The sequence below is a fragment of the Bombina bombina genome, chromosome 2, assembly GCF_027579735.1.
Source record: "Bombina bombina isolate aBomBom1 chromosome 2, aBomBom1.pri, whole genome shotgun sequence".
Lineage (NCBI taxonomy): Eukaryota > Metazoa > Chordata > Amphibia > Anura > Bombinatoridae > Bombina > Bombina bombina.
Window position 1 is genome coordinate 1,009,901,601 of NC_069500.1, and position 13,011 is coordinate 1,009,914,611.

Sequence of the window (13,011 nt, forward strand, 5' to 3'; positions counted from 1 at the left end):
AATTTGCCGCCCCCGCTATCACTGACCCCTGCATATTTTTATTAACCCCTAATCTGCCGCTCCGTACACCGCCGCAACCTACGTTATCCCTATGTACCCCTAATCTACTGCCCCTAACACCGCCGACCCCTATATTATATTTATTAACCTCTAATCTGCCGCCCCCAACGTCACCTCCACCTACCTACAATAATTAACCCCTAATCTGCCGATCGGACCGCACTGCTACTCTAATAAATGTATTAACCCCTAAAGCTAAGTCTAACCCTAACACTAACACCCCCCTAAGTTAAATATAATTTAAATCTAACAAAATAAATTAACTCTTATTAAATAAATTATTCCTATTTAAAGCTAAATACTTACCTGTAAAATAAATCCTAATATAGCTACAATATAAATTATAATTATATTGTAGCTATTTTAGGATTAATATTTATTTTACAGGCAACTTTGTATTTATTTTAACCAGGTACAATAGCTATTAAATAGTTATTAACTATTTAATAGCTACCTAGTTAAAATAATTACAAAATTACCTGTAAAATAAATCCTAACCTAAGTTACAATTAAACCTAACACTACACTATCAATAAATAAATTAATTAAACTACCTACAATTATCTACAATTAAACCTAACACTACACCATCAATAAATTAATTAAATACAATACCTACAAATAAATACAATGAAATAAACTAACTAAAGTACAAAAAATAAAAAAGAACTAAGTTACAAAAAATAAAAAAATATTTACAAACATTAGAAAAATATTACAACAATTTTAAACTAATTACACCTACTCTAAGCCCCCTAATAAAATAACAAAGACCCCCAAAATAAAAAAAATGCCCTACCCTATTCTAAAATTAAAATAGAAAAGCTCTTTTACCTTACCAGCCCTGAAAAGGACCCTTTGCGGGGCATGCCCCAAAGGATTCAGCTCTTTTGCCTGTAAAAAAAAACCATACAATAACCCCCCCAACATTACAACCCACCACCCACATACCCCTAATCTAATCCAAACCCCCCTTAAATAAACCTAACACTAAGCCCCTGAAGATCTCCCTACCTTGTCTTCACCACGCCGGGTTCACCGATTGATCCAGAAGAGCCTCCGATGTCTTGATCCAAGCCCAAGCGGGGGGCTGAAGATGTCCATTATCCGGCTGAAGTCTTCATCCAAGCGGGAGCTGAAGAGATCCATGATCCGACTGAAGTCTTCTATCAAGCGGCATCTTCAATCTTCTTTCTTCCGGATCCATGTAGTTCATCCCGCCGACACGGAACATCCATCTTCACCGACGACTTCCCGACCAATGACGGTTCCTTTAAGGGACGTCATCCAAGATGGCGTCCCTCGAATTCCGATTGGCTGATAGGATTCTATCAGCCAATCGGAATTAAGGTAGGAAAATTCTGATTGGCTGATGGAATAAGCCAATCAGATTAAAGTTCAATACGATTGGCTGATCCGATCAGCCAATCAGATTGAGCTCGCATTCTATTGGCTGATTGGAACAGCCAATAGAATGCAAGCTCAATCTGATTGGCTGATCGGATCAGCCAATCGGATTGAACTTGAATCTGATTGGCTGATTCCATCAGCCAATCAGAATTTTCCTACCTTAATTCCGATTGGCTGATAGAATCCTATCAGCCAATCGGAATTCGAGGGACGCCATCTTGGATGACGTCCCTTAAAGGAACCGTCATTCGTCGGGAAGTCGTCGGTGAAGATGGATGTTCCGCATCGGCGGGATGAACTACATGGATCTGGAAGAAAGAAGATTGAAGATGCCGCTTGATAGAAGACTTCAGTCGGATCATGGACTTCTTCAGCTCCCGCTTGGATGAAGACTTCAGCCGGATCATGGACATCTTCAGCCCCCCGCTTGGGCTTGGATCAAGACATCGGAGGCTCTTCTGGATCGATCGGTGAAGCCGGCGTGGTGAAGACAAGGTAGGGAGATCTTCAGGGGCTTAGTGTTAGGTTTATTTAACCCCTTAATGACCACAATGTACCCTGTATGTCACTGGTCGTTAAGGGTTTTTTCAGGACATAATAGCACAAGTCTAGCAAGAACACACTATTAATGCCCTCTCTCCAGCAGGCTTTGTGGAATAGAGCAGTCTCAACGCTGGTGGCAAGACCGCGCTATAAAACAATCAAGTCCCAAAAAAAGGCCAGTGACATACAGGGTACGTCGCTGGTCCTTAAGGGGTTAAGGGGGGTTTGGGTTAGATTAGGGGTATGTGGGTGGTGGGTTGTAATGTTGGGGGGGGATTATATGTTTTTTTTTTACAGGCAAAAGAGCTGAATTATTTGGGGCATGCCCCACAAAGGGCCCTTTTAAGGGCTGGTAAGGTAAAAGAGCTTTTCTATTTTAATTTTAGAATAGGGTAGGGCATTTTTTTATTTTGGGGGTCTTTGCTATTTTATTAGGGGGCTTAGAGTAGGTGTAATTAGTTTAAAATTGTTGTAATATTTTTCTAATGTTTGTAAATATTTTTTTATTTTTTGTAACTTAGTTCTTTTTTATTTTTTGTACTTTAGTTAGTTTATTCCATTGTATTTATTTGTAGTTATTTTATTTAATTAATTTATTGATAGTGTAGTGTTAGGTTTAATTGTAGACAATTGTAGGTAGTTTATTTAATTAATTTATTGATAGTGTAGTGTTAGGTTTAATTGTAACAGGTTAGGATTTATTTTACAGGTAATTTTGTAATTATTTTAACTAGGTAACTATTAAATAGTTATTAACTATTTAATAGCTATTGTACCTGGTTAAAATAATTACAAAGTTGCCTGTAAAATAAATATTAATCCTAAAATAGCTACAATATAATTATAATTTATATTGTAGCTATATTAGGGTTTATTTTACAGGTAATTATTTAGCTTTAAATAGGAATAATTTATTTAATAAGAGTTAATTTATTTTGTTAGATTTAAATTATATTTAAGTTAGGGGGGTGACAGTGTTAGGGTTAGACTTAGCTTTAGGGGTTAATACATTTATTATAGTAGCGGTGTGGTCCGGTCAGCAGATTAGGGGTTAATAATTGTAGGTAGGTGGAGGCGACGTTGGGGGCGGCAGATTAGGGGTTAATAAATATAATATAGGGGTCGGCTGTGTTAGGGGCAGCAGATTTGGGGTACATAGGTATAATGTAGGTTGCAGCGGTGTACGGAGCGGCAGATTAGGGGTTAAAAAAATATGCAGGTGTCAGCGATAGCGGGGGCGGCAGATTAGGGGTTAATAAATATTATGTAGGTGTCGGCGGTATTAGGGGCAGCAGATTAGGGGTACATAGGGATAACGTATGTGGCGGCAGTGTGCGGTCGGCAGATTAGGGGTTAAAAAAAATTATTAGAGTGGCGGCGATGTGGGGGGCCTCGGTTTAGGGGTACATAGGTAGTTAATGGGTGTTAGTGTACTTTAGAGCACAGTAGTTAAGAGCTTTATAAACCGGCGTTAGCCCAGAAAGCTCTTAACTCCTGTTTTTTTTCTGCGGTTGGAGTTTTGTCGTTAGATTTCTAACGCTCACTTCAGCCACGACTCTAAATTCCGGCGTTAGAAAGATCCCATTGAAAAGATAGGATACGCAATTGACGTAAGGGGATCTGCGGTATGGAAAAGTCGCGGCTGCAAAGTAAGCGTTAGACCCTTTCCTGACTGACTCTAAATACCAGCGGTAGCCCAAAACCAGCGTTAGGAGCCTCTAACGCTGGTTTTGACAGCTAACGCCAAACTCTAAATCTAGCCGTCAGTTTTTTTTATTTTGTGTAACTTAGTGTTTTTTATTTTGTAACTTAGTTGTTATTTTTTTGTAATTTAGTAATTCTTTATAGTAGATTTAAATAACCTGAGAAGGGTTAGGCTTTCAAATATGTAATATAGTTAATTTAGTTGTTAGTTTAATGTAATTTTAGTATAATAGGGTAGGTTAATTAATAGTTTAATATAGTTTAATGTAATTTTAGTATAATAATTAGGTAGGTTTATTTTTAGTTTAATATAGTTTAATGTAATTTTAGTATAATAGTTAGGGTAGGTAAATAATTAGTTTAATATAGTTTATTTTAATTCTAAAGTTAAGTTTAAATTTATTATAAGATAGGGATGAGTTAATATTTAATGTAAAGTTAGCGGGTTGTTAGGTTAGCGGTTAATAGCTTAATTTAGTTTATTGCCATGTGTGGGGGCTGGCGGTTTAGGGGTTACTAGGTTTAGTAAGTGGTAGTGATGTGGGAGGCCAGGGGTTTAGGGGTTAATACATTTATTCAGTTGCGGAAGCGTCCGTAAGCGGCGGAATAGGGGTTAATACTTTTATGTAGTTGCGGAGGGGTCCGGGAGCAGCGGAATAGGGGTTAATAACATTATGTAGGTGGCGGCGGGGTCCGGGAGTGGCAGGATAGGGGTTAATAACGTTATGTAGGTGGCAGCGGGGTCCGGGAGCAGCGGGATAGGGGTAAATAACATTATGTAGGTGGCGACGATGTCAGGGTGGTGTAAACATAAATTTTATTCTAGCATAGAAATCAATGGGATATCGGGCAGCATCGAACATAAGCTTTCGCTGCTTTCATACTCCCATTGATTCCTATGGCATCCACGGCCTCCAGGGTGGCGGATTGAAAACCAGGTACACCTGGGCCGGAATAGCGGCGAGCGTACCTGTTAGAAAGTTGATAACTAGCCGGTCTGTAGGCTTTGATAAATGGGGCTAATCAGGCTCGCAACAATTACGCTGCAGAATTCCAGCGTATTTGCGGTTGACGCCTTGATAAATATCCCTCTTAGTCTTAGTGTAATATAAGGTGACTACTTTGAGTCCGGTACCATATCCAGCATATACCAGAATACGAAATCAAGTTTACCTCAAGATTTCTCTACTCACAGAATCCTTGTTTGGCCTTCTTCTGTGTAGACCCTTTGTTACCTTTTCCTTCATGTACAGCGTTCAGCTTGTAAACTAGGTTGTCTGTTTACATGTCCTCCGGTATCCAATAACGTGAGTAGATTGCCAGTTGTCTGTTGGAATTTTTCTTTGCTGTTAAGGTCCAAATATAAAATACAGAGTGCTCTGATATATTAAAACATGGACTTGTACTAGGAATATAGGATATGCTCCATCAATGTGTTTCAGCTATCAAAAGCTTTTTTTCAAGATATTGTTCTGTTATGCTTGGACTGACCCCCCCCCCTCCTCAGCCTAGTTAAAATGATTCTCTAAGCGTGCTACCATCCTCTCCCCTAACACACCTGCACCCATTGCATCAAGGTGCAATCCATCCTTACAGTACAAATTGTACACAAGTAAAAAGTCAGCCATGTGCTCTAAAAAGTATAGGCCCACACAGATGAAACTAATCCCTCCCCTAATTACACACACACAAGAAGGTAGGGGAAAAGAAAGGAATCAGCTAAAGGCAAGCTTAAATAAAAACAATTAAATATAAGTTTTAAACTGCACCCCTTACACTGTGAATCATGTCATTATTAAAATCTATCAGTGTAGGGTAGTATGTCCATCCAACACCTTGTACCACAGTTTCATGTATATAGTCTACAATAATTCCACATATGTGGCCACGGAACTCTTATATGATCTTCATATTGTTCCCTTTTTCTGTACTGAAAGTGTTATCTCATCTACTGTTAATTTACACCCCTCTCCAATATGTTGTTAGGATGTGCAACTATGGTGGCAACATCCCACTCACCATCTTCATTTAAAGTTTTGTCACTCACTACAATATTAATATGGTTATAGTATCCCAGAGAGGTTGAAATAATTTTACATGATCTATAAATATTACAGTAGCTGTTACCTGACAATTTCTAAACACTCAGTTCCATTGTTCTCACTTGGTAACATTTATTCATGCCCTAAGGGCTATCCCCATTCTATCATTTGGCAACGTGGTATTCAAATATGTCACCCATTTATTTTATGTTTGACTCCCTTGGCCAAATAAATCTATCTGCCTGTATGTACCTGTCCTCTGTTCCTTTTAAGATGTCACTCATATGATGTATCCTCTGGTCTCTGGCCTCCCTTTTCCCATTCTGATGCAGTTTATACTTATCAATTCTGCAAGAAAAAAAGAAAACACAACCCTCCTTGGCTAGGTTTAATTTCTTTCAAACTTGATCTTCTGATGAACCTGTGATAAACTATAATTTGTAATTGGTGAATTGAGGAATATATCTTTTTTGCATCCTCTTATTTCTTCTGTGTTTTTCTAGATGACTAAAAACAACATGACTAAGATTTACTTAGCATTTGGCATATAACAAAAACAGGAACATTCTGAGATCCTTAAAGGAAGTTTATGGTGTGACTATTAAAATTTTCATCACTCTTCACTTTTTGGCTACTCAATTACTCCTGACTTCACCATTATTATTTTCTAGTTCATAGAATGTATGTATACTTAGCAGTTAAAGGGACATTGTACACTTATTTTTTTATTTTTTTAATCCTATTGCTTATTATTAGTTTACCCAGTCCATCTGGGTGTGATTTATTAAAATAGCTTATATTAATAAAATATTTTAATATAATTAGTACATTTTAGCCCTCTTACCAAACCCTAAAGCTGCCAATGTATACATGCGTAACACTATTCCCATAGCGTGTCAGATTACATTGCGCATGCTCAGAGTTCCCGATGATTTCTGTGTGCACACGTTACAATGCATTGTTTTTTTATGTCATAGATTGTATTTTATAGTGTGATAGTCCTAGACATGCTATAGGGTTGCATCATACTTACAAAAAACAAATAAAAAATATAAACAGTGTTGAAAATAAAAATACAGTTTACTAGTTCTGGTGTGTACTCTCATAGGAACTAGCACACACACAGGAAAGCGGACATGTGCAGAAAAACTGATCAGTTTAGCTGTTTAGTGTTCCCGCTTGTAGGCTTACAGTACTAAAATTTTGCATACAAAGAGAGAAGCGCTCTACCAGGAACGAACAACAGCTCAGTGGCTTGTTCATAGAACAAGCCACTGAGCTGTTGTTCGTTCCTGGTAGAGCGCTTCTCTATTTGTATGCAAATTATTATGACCCTGGGGAAGTCTCCCTATGGGTGATGGGGGAAACCAGACGTGGACTCCTTGCCCAGTGTGCTTAGAGGAATGTGGCTGCACCTCACTGACGAGGCCCATAGGAGGCCGAAACAATTGTCTGGGGTTGTCATGTTCCTTGTTCAGAATAGAATTGCCTGGTATTTCGGGGCTGGACTGACCTTACTTGGCGGGATCAGACTGATATACTTCAGGAAAGTTTTCTTCTGTGAAAAGCACACTGGTCTAAAAGAGGCTGCTTCCGGGTGGTAAATCGCCATAGAACAAGCCACTGAGCTGTTGTTCGTTCCTGGTAGAGCGCTTCTCTATTTGTATGCAAATTATTATGACGCTAGGGAAGTCTCCCTATGGGTGATGGGGGAAACCAGACGTTGACTCCTTGCCCATTGTGCTTAGAGGAATGTGGCTGCACCTCACTGACGAGGCCCATAGGAGGCCGAAACGATCGTCTGGGGTTGTCATGTTCCTTGTTCAGAAGAGAATTGCCTGGTATTTCGGGGCTGGACTGACCTTACTTGGCGGGATCAGACTGATATACTTCAGGAAAGTTTTCTTCTGTGAAAAGCACACTGGTCTAAAAGAGGCTGCTTCCGGGTGGTAAATCGCCATAGAACAAGCCACTGAGCTGTTGTTCGTTCCTGGTAGAGCGCTTCTCTATTTGTATGCAAATTATTATGACCCTGGGGAAGTCTCCCTATGGGTGATGGGGGAAACCAGACGTGGACTCCTTGCCCAGTGTGCTTAGAGGAATGTGGCTGCACCTCACTGACGAGGCCCATAGGAGGCCGAAACGATCGTCTGGGGTTGTCATGTTCCTTGTTCAGAAGAGAATTGCCTGGTATTTCGGGGCTGGACTGACCTTACTTGGCGGGATCAGACTGATATACTTCAGGAAAGTTTTCTTCTGTGAAAAGCACACTGGTCTAAAAGAGGCTGCTTCCGGGTGGTAAATCGCCATAGAACAAGCCACTGAGATGTTGTTCGTTCCTGGTAGAGCGCTTCTCTATTTGTATGCAAATTATTATGACCCTGGGGAAGTCTCCCTATGGGTGATGGGGGAAACCAGACGTGGACTCCTTGCCCAGTGTGCTTAGAGGAATGTGGCTGCACCTCACTGACGAGGCCCATAGGAGGCCGAAACAATCGTCTGGGGTTGTCATGTTCCTTGTTCTTAAGAGAATTGCCTGGTATTTCGGGGCTGGACTGACCTTACTTGGCGGGATCAGACTGATATACTTCAGGAAAGTTTTCTTCTGTGAAAAGCACACTGGTCTAAAAGAGTCTGCTTCCGGGTGGTAAATCGCCATAGAACAAGCCACTGAGCTGTTGTTCGTTCCTGGTAGAGCGCTTCTCTATTTGTATGCAAATTATTATTACCCTGGGGAAGTCTCCCTATGGGTGATGGGGGAAACCAGACGTGGACTCCTTGCCCAGTGTGCTTAGAGGAATGTGGCTGCACCTCACTGACGAGGCCCATAGGAGGCCGAAACGATCGTCTGGGGTTGTCATGTTCCTTGTTCAGAAGAGAATTGCCTGGTATTTCGGGGCTGGACTGACCTTACTTGGCGGGATCAGACTGATATACTTCAGGAAAGTTTTCTTCTGTGAAAAGCACACTGGTCTAAAAGAGGCTGCTTCCGGGTGGTAAATCGCCATAGAACAAGCCACTGAGCTGTTGTTCGTTCCTGGTAGAGCGCTTCTCTATTTGTATGCAAATTATTATGACCCTGGCGAAGTCTCCCTATGGGTGATGGGGGAAACCAGACGTGGACTCCTTGCCCAGTGTGCTTAGAGGAATGTGGCTGCACCTCACTGACGAGGCCCATAGGAGGCCGAAACGATCATCTGGGGTTGTCATGTTCCTTGTTCAGAAGAGAATTGCCTGGTATCTCGGGGCTGGACTGACCTTACTTGGCGGGATCAGACTGATATACTTCAGGAAAGTTTTCTTCTGTGAAAAGCACACTGGTCTAAAAGAGGCTGCTTCCGGGTGGTAAATCGCCATAGAACAAGCCACTGAGCTGTTGTTCGTTCCTGGTAGAGCGCTTCTCTATTTGTATGCAAATTATTATGACCCTGGGGAAGTCTCCCTATGGGTGATGGGGGAAACCAGACGTGGACTCCTTGCCCAGTGTGCTTAGAGGAATGTGGCTGCACCTCACTGACGAGGCCCATAGGAGGCCGAAACGATCGTCTGGGGTTGTCATGTTCCTTGTTCAGAAGAGAATTGCCTGGTATTTCGGGGCTGGACTGACCTTACTTGGCGGGATCAGACTGATATACTTCAGGAAAGTTTTCTTCTGTGAAAAGCACACTGGTCTAAAAGAGGCTGCTTCCGGGTGATAAATCGCCATAGAACAAGCCACTGAGCTGTTGTTCGTTCCTGGTAGAGCGCTTCTCTATTTGTATGCAAATTATTATGACCCTGGGGAAGTCTCCCTATGGGTGATGGGGGAAACCAGACGTGGACTCCTTGCCCAGTGTGCTTAGAGGAATGTGGCTGCACCTCACTGACGAGGCCCATAGGAGGCCGAAATGATCGTCTGGGGTTGTCATGTTCCTTGTTCAGAAGAGAATTGCCTTGTATTTCGGGGCTGGACTGACCTTACTTGGCGGGATCAGACTGATATACTTCAGGAAAGTTTTCTTCTGTGAAAAGCACACTGGTCTAAAAGAGGCTGCTTCCGGGTGGTAAATCGCCATAGAACAAGCCACTGAGCTGTTGTTCGTTCCTGGTAGAGCGCTTCTCTATTTGTATGCAAATTATTATGACCCTGGGGAAGTCTCCCTATGGGTGATGGGGGAAACCAGACGTGGACTCCTTGCCCAGTGTGCTTAGAGGAATGTGGCTGCACCTCACTGACGAGGCCCATAGGAGGCCGAAACGATCATCTGGGGTTGTCATGTTCCTTGTTCAGAAGAGAATTGCCTAGTATTTCAGGGCTGGACTGACCTTACTTGGCGGGATCAGACTGATATACTTCAGGAAAGTTTTCTTCTGTGAAAAGCACACTGGTCTAAAAGAGGCTGCTTCCGGGTGGTAAATCGCCATAGAACAAGCCACTGAGCTGTTGTTCGTTCCTGGTAGAGCGCTTCTCTATTTGTATGCAAATTATTATGACCCTGGGGAAGTCTCCCTATGGGTGATGGGGGAAACCAGACGTGGACTCCTTGCCCAGTGTGCTTAGAGGAATGTGGCTGCACCTCACTGACGAGGCCCATAGGAGGCCGTAACGATCGTCTGGGGTTGTCATGTTCCTTGTTCAGAAGAGAATTGCCTAGTATTTCAGGGCTGGACTGACCTTACTTGGCGGGATCAGACTGATATACTTCAGGAAAGTTTTCTTCTGTGAAAAGCACACTGGTCTAAAAGAGGCTGCTTCCGGGTGGTAAATCGCCATAGAACAAGCCACTGAGCTGTTGTTCGTTCCTGGTAGAGCGCTTCTCTATTTGTATGCAAATTATTATGACCCTGGGGAAGTCTCCCTATGGGTGATGGGGGAAACCAGACGTGGACTCCTTGCCCAGTGTGCTTAGAGGAATGTGGCTGCACCTCACTGACGAGGCCCATAGGAGGCCGTAACGATCGTCTGGGGTTGTCATGTTCCTTGTTCAGAAGAGAATTGCCTAGTATTTCAGGGCTGGACTGACCTTACTTGGCGGGATCAGACTGATATACTTCAGGAAAGTTTTCTTCTGTGAAAAGCACACTGGTCTAAAAGAGTCTGCTTCCGGGTGGTAAATCGCCATAGAACAAGCCACTGAGCTGTTGTTCGTTCCTGGTAGAGCGCTTCTCTATTTGTATGCAAATTATTATGACCCTGGGGAAGTCTCCCTATGGGTGATGGGGGAAACCAGATGTGGACTCCTTGCCCAGTGTGCTTAGAGGAATGTGGCTGCACCTCACTGACGAGGCCCATAGGAGGCCGAAACGATCGTCTGGGGTTGTCATGTTTCTTGTTCAGAAGAGAATTGCCTGGTATTTCGGGGCTGGACTGACCTTACTTGGCGGGATCAGACTGATATACTTCAGGAAAGTTTTCTTCTGTGAAAAGCACACTGGTCTAAAAGAGGCTGCTTCCGGGTGGTAAATCACCATAGAACAAGCCACTGAGCTGTTGTTCGTTCCTGGTAGAGTGCTTCTCTATTTGTATGAAAATTATTATGACCCTGGGGAAGTCTCCCTATGGGTGATGGGGGAAACCAGACATGGACTCCTTGCCCAGTGTGCTTAGAGGAATGTGGCTGCACCTCACTGACGAGGCCCATAGGAGGCCGAAACGATCGTCTGGGGTTGTCATGTTCCTTGTTCAGAAGAGAATTGCCTGGTATTTCGGGGCTGGACTGACCTTACTTGGCAGGATCAGACTGATATACTTCAGGAAAGTTTTCTTCTGTGAAAAGCACACTGGTCTAAAAGAGGCTGCTTCCGGGTGGTAAATCGCCATAGAACAAGCCACTGAGCTGTTGTTCGTTCCTGGTAGAGCGCTTCTCTATTTGTATGCAAATTACAGTACTAAAAGCCTGAATTGATCAGAGTTTGCTGCACGTGTTCACGCTCCTGTATGTGTGCTAGATCTTATGAGTGTGAGCACCTGGAGCATAGTAATATTGTGTAATCAGTATAGCTGTACAAAAATACTCCTGAAACTATGTTTCCGATGTGTGTGCTCTCTAGTACATCGGTTCGCCCTGGCTGTTGTGTGTGCCTTCCCAGGCAGATTTCTCTGATAATCTGAGAGAAGATCCCTGATCCCCACCTTCCCTCATTTATTCAAAGATAATAGTCTGCAGATTCTAATGGAGCCATTGCAACAGGCCTGGGAAATTCTGCCAGATTATTGGAGAAATCAGCTAAGGTTGTTGTGCACCCCAGCCAGGGAGAGCAACAAACTGGCTGCTGAAAGGCACCGAGGGCTGCTGTTATTCTCAACAAGGTCTACACTCTGAGAATATAAACAGGAGGAGCCGGTGGCACTGACACACACAACTCAGCTTCAAGAAGAACCAGTTGGGTAGGTACAGCAAGCTGGTCATAGATATGATCCATGACCTATGCTAAAAGAATGACCCTCCCTGGCAAAGATCTTCAGCAGAATCCGAGGTGGTCTGGTCTGATCAAGAAGAACGGCTGCACTTACCTCGGCAGCCCTGGCTGCTTGTGGGAATGAGACTGCTGCCCTGTTTGCTTGCCCCTCGGACAACATTGTTTGACCAGATGTTGTAAAAAAATGTGTTTAAAAAGGCATTGCTACAATCCAATCATTTAGAAGGAGCATTAAACGAATACTTTAGTTAACCAAAGATAAAAGAGTTTATTTTTTGTAGACACATGTACTGAGAAAGTCAGCTGCTGTTTTGCATTGATTATAATTTACATATTGCTTAGGATTTATTGGGAGCGTGTTGCTATAGGAGCTTTGCCCAGCCCTTTTCTGAGGGCATGTCAGAATTTCATAGTGGACGCACCAGAGTTGTAAAATTGGAGTTAAAAATAAAAAACACTATTTCCTGTTTCATAATATTGTAAGTAACTTTTGTGTTATTTAATTATTATTATATAACTTACAATGTGATAACATGTATGTACACTGGTCCTTTAAAATCAATTGTATTTAAAGCTGATGCAGAAACACCATTTACAAAGTGTTACATTCAGTCTCTCTTCCAACGCACACTGGAAGGTTGATTTTTTCTAAAATGTACTTTGTTTACCTACGCCTAGAGTTCTGCGGCCAAAGGGGTGCGTTAACTACGCTGGCTTTTTTCTGGCCGCACCTTTTAAATACCGCTGGTATTTAGAGTTCACAGAATGGCTGCGTTAGGCTCCAAAAAAGGAGCGTATAGCATATTTACCGCAACTTCAACTCTCGATACCAGCGGTGCTTACGGACGTGGCC